We start from the raw sequence: 11,354 nt of genomic DNA, 5'->3' as shown, positions 1-11,354 counted from the left end.
TTAGGATCACTGATGTGAAAATCTGTCAAATGTATTGTGGTATATTTAAAGCAATGAACAGCTAATGAATGGAGATGAGCACAATCTAAGGATTACAGTACTACCAAGATACTCTTATCAAAGAGCATTATTTGTGCATGACTGCCTGGTGGCACATGTTATATGATTCAGAAGCTGACATGTTGTGTTTGTCCCTAAATATTAAGCAAATATGCCTGAAATGAAAGTCACTGGGAGAGAATGGGTACTGGCCAACCTAAAAGTCTCTGGATACTACACGGTTAACTATGATGAAGCCAACTGGGAAAGTCTCATCAACGTACTGAACACCATTCCTCAGGCAAGCCATTGATGAACACACAATCTATTCCATCCCAAATTATATTGTTAGAAAAAATAGTAATTTGTGCTAATGTTGGTGTTTTTTGTGTAGTCTATTCCCAGTTATCAACGGAGCTCAATTGGTGGATGATCCTTTTAACCTTTCAAGGTGAGTACATAGTTTACTGTAGTCATGATTTAAAGAGTAATACTTGACATTTTATTTATAGTAGGCCGATAAGGAGTCTCAATAAAAAAAAAATTCTGTAAAGGGCAAAATATATCGACCTAAAATTAGCATTGCGAACAACGAAGTATCTCATAACAGAAAGGGAATATATGCCGTGGGAGTCAGCTCTCGACAACTTGGACTTTTTCTACCTCATGTTTGATAGGAGTGAAGTCTATGGGGATATGCAGGTTGGTTTATTTTCTAGAAAGGCAATATGCAAACAATACAAACATGTTTAAAAATAGTATAATAAACAAAACATATTGGCACGAACACCAGTTGTGTTTTCTGTCTTTTAGGCTTACCTCAAAAACAAGTAGAACCACTTTACATGCTATATGGGTATCACTGACAACTGGAAACAGTACCCACTGGACATATGGACCAGTGAGTTGATCAATAATATTTAATTATAATAATTTTACCCTGCTATGTCCACCTTTTGCACAGCAGGATGTCTTATTTAACTGCTTGAAAGCCAAAACAATCCCCTTACTTAGTTGTACTGTATCTTCCTACCCTCAGGTACAACCAGGTGAATGCCATTAGGATGGCCTGTAGCACTGGAAAGACGGAGTGTCAAAATCTGACTAAAGGCTGGTACAGCCAGTGGATGGCTGACCCTGTCAACAATCCGTGAGTTCAGCAGGATTTAAACACAATTCAGATTAATTTCTTGATACCATTAACAGTGAATGCAGAGTGGGAATTTGGTTGGGAGCAGTTTGAGGCTGCCAGCATCGCTATTCAGGCAGACAAGCTTTGATCTGCCCTGGCCTGTACCAAGTTATGAGTTAAGAGTGCTACGTATCCATGCCACATTGGTAAAATGTGATCTGTGATTATCCCTCCCCTAGGTATCAGAGTATTCAATAAACAGCAAAGCATTGATTCTCTGCCTGGCATAAAAAGGAGGCATTTTCAAGGAGTGCTTTAAAGCGACTTGTGTGTCTGACATGAATATGAGGTGCTTCATTGCCTCTTACTGTCTTTGTACCTCCTTGCCACATTGAGGTACCTGGACTACACCCTGGATGCAACCAAAATCTGCAAGCAGGATGCCACCTCTACCATTTTTTACATTGCAAGCAATGTTGTTGGCCAGTCTCTGGCCTGGGACTTTATGAGAGACAGATGGGGTTACAGCTTTACTCAGTGAGTTTGAGCTTTTAACACATATTGTATTGATTGTTTAATTTCAAAGTGATTATTTGTCACATTTGGTACACTGATATTTGATCTAACTCTTCATTAGACGCGGTTTTCTTACTTGACCTCTTCTGCCATAGGGACGGTGGTGGTTCTTTCTCCTTCTCCATCGCCAATCTCATCGATGGTGTGACCAAGAAGTTTTCAACTGAATTTGAGTTCTAACAGATGATATTACAGATTAGGGGATTTGTCAGCACATATTGCTTAACATGTTTGTATTGGGGTACTATGTGGACCCTAAATATTGAGTTTTCTATATTGTACAATATAAGTTAATGTTTCTCTTCGCTGTCACAGCTCATGCAGTTCCAGGCAGACAACTGAGGTTGGCTTCGGCTCAGGTATCTTTGTAGTTTCACAGGCCATTGAGCGGACAAAGGCTAAGATCAAATGGGTGGCAGAGAACAAGAACTGTGCAGGCATGGTTTAAAGCAGAGACTGATGCACCACTATGGTCACATGGAGAAACAAACACCTGTCCATTTATTTATTATCTAAGACCAATCCTAAAGCCATGTTCCCTGTTATTTTCTTTGTCTCTCTAACAGTCAATGACACTTTTTATTCTAAAGTTATCCTGCCCATTAATCAGAAATACTATGTCAGCCTATACTTCTATTTTTTGGGGAAGTAACTTTGTATGAATTAAAACATTATTTTTCTATCAAAGACTAACTTTCTAAAATGCTGCTTTGCTATGAAACACTGGTTTATGATTGTGGAAATAATAAATACAACTGTTTTACAATGCATTTTCTAATGGTGTAATTTTGCTTCTTATAGACGTTTACATGGCTGGAAATAATTCTATAATAATCGGTGGACTAGCACTCTGAAATAGTCACTGGACAAACGTATTTGATGAAATATGTTGTCAACTAGACATTTTACGGGTAACAGTTACACAGTAATAAGGGCACTGTAATGTAACAAGTATCGTAAATACTCCTTATAACGCAGTGCTTACAGCAGTAACCCTTACCTATGACCTAACCCAAGTACAGTGTAAAAATGACATTAGATATTACAATTCTTGTTACACTGTAATTACACTCCACTGTAATTAATGGGACTTGCAATGCAAACATCCAATTCTAAATCTTCGACATTCTTCTTATAATTATTTTGGGACTTGCGCAGCCAAAGCCTCAGCTTCAACCTTCAACCTTCTTCTTTAGCACACTACTCCGCTTAAGCTAAACGCTGTTCAAACTTTTAAATGTGCAGAATAGTCTCACTCTACTTGCTTTTATACAACCTTTTGATATATTTTATACTTTAAGTTATACATTGTCAAAAATAAGGACAACAACAATCTTCGTTCACTTTCATGGCATTTTACACAACATTCTAAAGCTCCCCATTGAGACGTCATCACTTCCAACTGCGATTCACTGTCAATGCAAAATAACTTTTGACACAGATCTACTTTGACCACTTTTCTAACGACTTAGACAAAGTTAGAGGGTATGACATTGGTCTACTTTTCGCTATTCAAATCTGAAATAATAACAAATATTCGGTACAGGTGTAATAATATAGCTGTTAGATACCGCATCGACAACATTTTCTGTAACCTTTTTGCAAACAACTACCCATTTGACCACTACCCCATCAGGTTAGACAAAAAGTTAACAAATTCTGAACTCTTCCTCTACTTCTCTGCTATTCATATCTGTTTGCAGAACCAAAATATTTACTACGGATCTTACAGTACAGCTATTTTACTACCTGCATTACCATATTTTCCCAACACTTTTTGCGGGAACTGTCATTTTGTCCACTAATACTTGTAATTACTAATAATTACTAGCTTTGTCCTCCTTTTCCAGGACCATGCTCTGTACTCTAAATAACTTAACTGGCTAGTTTGCCTGTCTCTAAATAGAAGGATGGGCTGTACCCCTCTGATTGGAAAGAGCGGACTAGGAATAGCTTCAACCAACAAAAAGTTACAGCTCTATGTCTGAGTTTAGAGTGACAAAAAGTGTCTAGCTGACGTCTACTTACAGCTCTCTGTGTCATCATTGAGCTGCCCAAACGGAGCCGTTGACATTGCTGTACTCAGACACAGAGGGCAAAAATTCTAAGGGTGAAGAGTGACCACAACTACTAACCACAACCATTTACCACACAACTGACCACACCACAACTACTGACCACAACCACACAACTTCTGACCACACAACTACTGACCACACAACTACTGACCAAAACTACTTAAAACCATAACTTCTGACCACAACCATAGAATTACTGACCACACAACTGACTACAACACAAATAATGACCGCAACCACACTTCTGACCATAACCACACAACTTCTGACCACAAAAACACAACTTCTGACCACTCAACTTCTGACCACTCAGCTACTGACTACATCCCCACAACTTCCGACCACAATCACAACTGCTGACCACATCTAGTGACCACAACCACACAACTACTGACATCAACCTTACAACTTCTGACCACAACCAAACAACTACTGACCACGACCCCACAACTTCTGACAACACAACTACTAACCACTCAGCTGCTGACCACAATTACTGACCACAACCACACAACGTCTAACCACAACCACACAACTTCTAATCACAACCACACAACTACTGACCACAACTACACAACTACTGACCACAACCACACAACTACTGACCACAACCACACAACTTCTGACTACATCTAGTGACCAGACCCACACAACTAATGACAACAACCTTACAACTTCTGACCACAACTGCTTACCACATCTAGTGACCAGAACCACACAACTACTGACCACAACCACATAACTTCTGACCACAACCACAAAAGTACTGGCCACTACCACACAACTTCTGACCACACAAATACAGACCACTCAGCTGTTGACCATGACTTCTGACCACACAACTGCTGCCCACACAACAACTGACCACAACACAATTACTGACCACAACCACATAACTTCTGACCACAACCACAAAACTACTGGCCACAACCACACAACTTCTGGTGTTGGAGTCATGCCTGGCCATGCAGTCATGAGTGAACAGGGAGTACAGGAGAGGACTGAGCACGCACCCCTAACCCCTTAGGGGTACGTGCTCAGTGCTCTCCTGTACTCCCTGTTCACGCACCCCTAAGGGGCCCCCGTGTTGAGGATCAGTGTGGCGGATGTGTTGTTGCCTACCCTTACCACCTGAGGGCGGCCTGTCAGGAAGTCCAGGATCCAGTTGCAGAGGGAGGCCTATCAGATGGGCGTCCCAGTGGTCACCATAAATACAGCCACTGGACACATCTCCCAGCAACACTTCATACTGGACCCTGATTCTGTGTAGACTATACCACCATCCGAACATAGTCTGGACATACTTTTAGATTTAATTTTAAGTCAGCAAAATTTGGGTATGTAGACTTTCACTAGGCACTGTATATGTCATGATAATTAATAATAATTCATTGTAATAAAAATTATAAAAAATGTAAACATTAGCTCTGAGAACCACAAAATATCTCTGTAAAGAAAAGGAAGACATGCCATGGGAGTCCGCTCTGGATAACTATGGGACTATGCAGGTAGAATGTCAGTCATATAATGTGTGACAATTACACATATAAGATAATTTGAGACAGAAAAAACTGATCGTACTTGAATACATACATAGTATCTTATTCTCTGTTCTTGTCATAGGATTATGTGAGGAATCTAGTGACAACTTTTTTCCTAGACTATAACTTCAGACTGGACTAAGTGCCTGGAATGTGAGTGGAATGGACCTGAAATGGTCTGAAATGAGTATACGGCTTTATGAAAACATCAGGCACAACCAGGTACAACCAGGTGAATGCCATTAGGATGGCACTGGACTGGTGGAGTGTCAGAATCTTTTTTTATTTTTTTATTTCACCTTTATTTAACCAGGTAGACCAGTTGAGAACATGTTCTCATTTATAACTGCGACCTGGCCAAGACAAAGCAAAGCAGTGCGACACAAACAACAACACAGAGTTACACATGGAATAAACAAACATACAGTAAATAATACAATAGAAAAAGTCTAGAGTGTGTGCAAATGATGTAGGATAAGGGAGGTAAGGCAATAAATAGGCCATAGTGGCGAAATAATTGCAATATAGCAATTAAACACTGGAGTGATAAATGAATGTGCAAGTAGAGATACTGGGGTGCAAAGGAGCAAAATAAATAACATTTTGGGGATGAGGTAGTTGGATGGGCTATTTACAGATGGGCTATATACGGGTGCAGTGATCTGTGAGCTGCTCTGACAGCTGACGCTTAAAGATAGTGAGGGAGATAAGAGTCTCCAGCATCAGTGATTTTTGCAGTATGTTCCAGTCATTGGCAGCAGAGAACTGGAAGGAGAGGCGGACAAAGGAGGAATTGGCTTTGGGGGTGACCAGTGAAATATACCTGCTGGAGCGCGTGCTACGGGTGGGTGCTGCTATGGTGACCAGTGAGCTGAGATAAGGCAGAGCTTTACCTAGCAAAGACTTATAGATGACCTGGAGCCAGTGGGTTTGGCGAAGAAAATGAAGTGAGGGCCAGCCAAAGAGAGCATACAGGTCGCAGTGGTGGGTAGTATATGGGGCTTTGGTAACAAAATGGATGGCACTGTCATAGACTGCATCCAATTTACTGAGTAGAGTGTTGGAGGCTATTTTGTAAATGACATCGCCGAAGTCAAGGATCGGTAGAATAGTCAGTTTTATGAGGGTATGTTTGGCAGCATGAGTGAAGGATGCTTTGTAGGAAATAGGAAGCCGATTCTAGATTTAATTTTGGATTGGAAATGCTTAATGTGAGTCTGGAAGGAGAGTTTACAGTCTAACCAGACACCTAGGTATTTGTAGTTGTCCACATATTCTAAGTCAGAACCGTCCAAAGTAGTGATGCTGGACAGCGGCCAGGTGTGGGCAGCGATCGGTTGAAAAGCATGCTTTTAGTTTTACTTGCATTTAAGAGCAGTTTGAGGCCACAGAAGGAGTGTTGTATGGCATTGAAGCTCGTCTGGAGGATGGTTAACACAGTTTCCAAAGAAGGGCCAGAAGTATACAGAATGGTGTTGTCTGCGTAGAGGCGGATCAGAGAATCACCAGCAGCAAGAGCCTCATTATTGATGTATACAGAGAAAAGAGTCGGCCCGAGGGTTGAACCCTGTGGCACCCCCATAGAGACTGCCAGAGGTCCGGACAACAGGCCCTCTGATTTGACACACTGAACTCTGTCTGAGAGGTAGTTGGTGAACCAGGCGAGGCAGTTATTTGAGAAACCAAGGCTGTTAAGTCTGCCGATAAGAATGTGGTGATTGACAGAATCGAAAGCCTTGGCCAGGTCGATGAATACGGCTGCACAGTATTGTCTCTTATCGATGGCGGTTATGATATTGTTTAGGACCTTGAGCGTGGCTGAGATGCACCCACTGCCAGCTCGGAAACCAGATTGCATAGCGGAGAAGGTACGGTATGATTCGAAATGGTCGGTGATCTGTTTGTTAACTTGGCTTTCGAAGACCTTAGAAAGGCAGGGTAGGATAGATATAGGTCTGTAGCAGTTTGGGTCTAGAGTGTCTCCCCCTTTGAAGAGGGGGATGACCGCTGCAGCTTTCCAATCTTTGGGTATCTCAGACGATATGAAAGAGAGGTTGAACAGGCTAGTAATAGGGGTTGCAACATTTTTTAGAAAGAGAGGGGCCAGAATGTCTAGCCCGGCTGATTTGTAGGGGTCCAGATTTTGCCACTCTTTCAGAACATCAGCTATCTGAATTTGGGTGAAGGAGAAATGGGGAGGCTTGGGCAAGTTGCTGGGGGGGTGCAGGGCTGTTGACCAGAGTAGGGGTAGCCAGAGTAGGGGTGGAAAGCATAGCTAGCTGTAGGAAAATGCTTATTGAAATTCTCAGTTATAGCTGATTTATCGGTGGTGACAGTGTTTCCTAGCCTCAGTGCAGTGGGAAGCTGGGAGGAGGTGCTCTTATAGTGTCCCAGAACGTTTTGGAGTTAGTGCTACAGGATGCAAATTTCTGCTTGAAAAAGCTATCCTTTGCTTTCCTAACTGCCTGTGTATATTGGTTCCTACCTTCCCTGAAAAGTTGCATATCGCGGGGGCTATTCGATGCTAATGCAGTACGCCACAGGATATTTTTGTGCTGGTCAAGGGCAGTCAGGTCTGGAGTGAACCAAGGGCTATATCTGTTCCTGGTTCCACATTTTTTGAATGAGGCATGCTTATTTAAGATGGTGAGAAAGGCACTTTTAAAGAGTAACCAGGCACCCTCTAGTGACAGAATGAGGTCAATATCCTTCCAGGATACCCGGGCCAGGTCGATTAGAAAGGCCTGCTTGCTGAAGTGTTTTAGGGAGCGTTTGACAGAGATGAGGGGTGGTCATTTGACCGCAGACCCATTACAGACGCAGGCAATGAGGCAGTGATGGCTGAGATCCTGGTTGAAGACAGCAGAGGTGTATTTAGAGGGCAGGTTGGTTAGGATGATATCCATGAGGGTGCCCGTGTTTACAGATTTGGGGTTGTACTTGGTAGGTTCATTGATCATTTGTGTGAGATTGAGGGCATCAAGCTTAGATTGTAGGACGGCTAGGGTGCTAAGCATGTCCCAGTTTAGGTCCCCTAACTGCACGAGCTCTGAAGATAGATGGGGTGCAATCAATTCACATATGGTGTCCAGGGCACAGCTGGGGGCAGAAGGTGATCTATAGCAAGCGGCAACGATGAGAGACTTGTTTCTGGAAAGGTGGATTTTTAAAGTAGAAGCTCGAATTGTTTGGGCACAGACCTAGATAGTAAGACAGAATTGCAACTCCGCCCCCTTTGGCAGTTCTATCTTGTTGGAAAATGTTATAGTTAGGGATGGAAATTTCAGGGTTTTTAGTGGTCTTCCTAAGCCAGGATTCAGACACGGCTAATGTCTAATGTTACCATGCATGAAACCAAGGCTTTTACGGTTACAGAAGTCAACAAATGAGAGCACCTGGGGAATGGGAGTGGAGCTAGGCACTGCAGGGCCTGGATTAACCTCTACATCACCAGAGGAACAGATGAGGAGTAGGATAAGGGTATGGCTAAAGGCTATAAGAATTGGTCGTCTAGTACGTTTGGAACAGAGAGTAAAGGAGCTGGTTTCTGGGCACAGTAGAATAAATTCAAGGCATAATGTACAGACAAAGGTATGGTAGGATGTGAATACAGTGGAGGTAAACCTATGCATTGAGTGACGATGAGAGAGATATTGTCTCTAGAAACATAATTTAAACCAAGTGAGGTCACTGCATGTGTGGGAGGTGGAACTAAAGGGTTAACTAAAGCATATTGAGCAGGGCTAGTGGCTCTACAGTGAAATAAGGCAATAATTACTAACCAAAACAGCAATGGACAAGGCATATTGACATTAGGGAGAGGCATGCGTAGCCGAATGATCATAGGGGTCCAGTAAGTAGCTCGGCAGGCCGGAGACAGCGATTCAGACAGCTAGCGGGCCGGGGCTAGCAATCTAGCAGAAGGGCCTTAGAGGGACATCGCAACGTAAGAAGTCTGTTGTTGCCCCCTCATGCTGTTGTTACGTTGGCAGACCAGTCGTCATGGATCAGCAGGGCTCCGTGTGGTAAAAGGGTCCAGGCCAATTCGCAAAATAGGTATAGTGGCCAAAGAATTTGTCCGATGGGCCTCTTCAGCTAACAGTCCGATATGCTCTAGACAGCTAGCAGGCCGCGACAGGCAGGCTAGCAGATGGGCATTCAGGGGACGTCACGACGGAGGAGTCAGTTGAAAAAAACCCTCGGGCGAATTACGTCGGTAGTCCGGTCATGATGTGTCGGCGGGGCTCCGTGTCGGCAGTAAAAGGGGTCCAGGCCAATTAGCAAAATAGGTAATGTAGCCCAAGGAGTGGCTGATTGACCTCTTAGCCTAGCCGGGAGATGGGCCTAGCAAAGGCTAGCTCCAGGCTAATTGGTTCTTGCTTCTGGACAGAGACGTTAGCCAGGAGTGGCCACTCGGATAGCAGCTAGCTAGCTGTGATGATCCAGGTGAAAAGGTTCAGAGCTTGCGGTAGGAATACGGAGATATGGAGAAAAATAAGTCCAATTTGCTCTGGTTTGAGTCGCGCTGTGCAGACTGGCGAGAGTTGTCCGGGCTAAAGGTAGCTGATGACCACTAGCTAGTAGCTAGTTAGCTGGCTAGCTTCTGTTAGGGGTTCCAGTTCAAAAGTAAAGAAAATAGCAGATCCATACCACATTGGGTGAGGCGGATTGCAGCAGAGTATGTTGAAGTTGAGGTTAAGAAAAATTAAAATAAAAATATGTGAAGAAAAAAGATATAAAAAGATATATACACGGGACACAACAAGATGAGGACAAAAGATGTCTGACTGCTACGCCATCTTGGATTATCTGACTAAAGGCTGTTACAGTCAGTGGATGGCTGACCCTGACAACAACCTGCGTGTATATAGATTATTTATTAATGTATAAACTTTAAGGAGTACCTGGTATACATAATTTAGCCTATACTATATCAGGATTGTTTTGCTCTGTTTTCAACAACAAAGAATTCTTCCTTGTAATAACTATTTAAAACATGTGATATCAGGATACATCCTAATTGGAGGATGACAGAGTACTGCAGTGACATGGCAGCAGGTGGGAATTCAGAGTGGGATTTCGGTTGGAACGTGTTCAAGAATGCTACTACCGCTAGTGAAGCATACAAACCGATGCCATCTCTGTCATGTACTAAGGACTATGAACTTCAAAATAGGTAGGTTACGTCTGATGATTTTGTTAGGGTACTATTAGAAAGATCAAGTTGAACTACTGTTTTGATTTTCCATTGTCTTCATATTGACAAATACAGTCAATCACAACAATCTGTCTATCTCTATCAATACTCTATGGACTCAATACAGGTACCTGGTATAGACTTTAGATTATGACAAAATCTGCATGCAATGTCTGTCATCATTTACATCTCCAGTAATGTTGAAAGTCAATCATTGGCTTGGGACTTTGTGACACAGAGCGGGGAGTACATGTTCACACAGTAAATTGGACACCAAAAAGGGACTTATCAGTAAACCAAATATACAGTAAGTACTTGGTTTGTGCGTATTGGCATAAGTAATGTGTAGTTGTCATATTTCCTAGGTATGGTGTTGGATCCTTCTCATTTGCCAACCTTATAAGTGGTGTGACAATGAGATTGTCAACTAAAACTTAACTTGAACAGGTAATGTTTGTATTACATTATTTTATTGGCTATACAGTACAGTCTTTAGCAGCACTGTTCATGTATGTCTTTCATTATAAAGAATTGTACTGATTAAATACTCACTAAGATTATTATTTATTATAAGATTATTAAGATTATTATTATTATTCTCACTAGGATTATTATTATTATGTTACATTGTTTTTCATGATGTCAGCTCCAGAAATTCAAGAAGGACAACTCTGATGTTGGTTTGTCTCAGGGACTTTGGCATTGGAGCAGGCGGTCAATACGTTTATTTTGTTTTCTTTTTTTTCTACTGTATTATTGACTGTATGTTTTGTTCATTCCATGTGTAACTC

General features: G+C 42.1%; 1 pseudogene; it reads left to right on the top strand.

Moving 5' to 3' along the window:
• The first annotated feature begins 211 nt into the window (after positions 1–211).
• On the top strand, positions 212–2,319 carry LOC123727706 (aminopeptidase N-like; annotated as a pseudogene).
• Positions 2,320–11,354: the final 9,035 nt, after the last annotated feature.

This window comes from Salmo salar, chromosome 16 (genome assembly GCF_965601325.2).
Source record: "Salmo salar chromosome 16, fSalSal1, whole genome shotgun sequence".
Classification (NCBI taxonomy): domain Eukaryota; kingdom Metazoa; phylum Chordata; class Actinopteri; order Salmoniformes; family Salmonidae; genus Salmo; species Salmo salar.
This window is presented reverse-complemented; position numbering and strand designations above follow the sequence as displayed.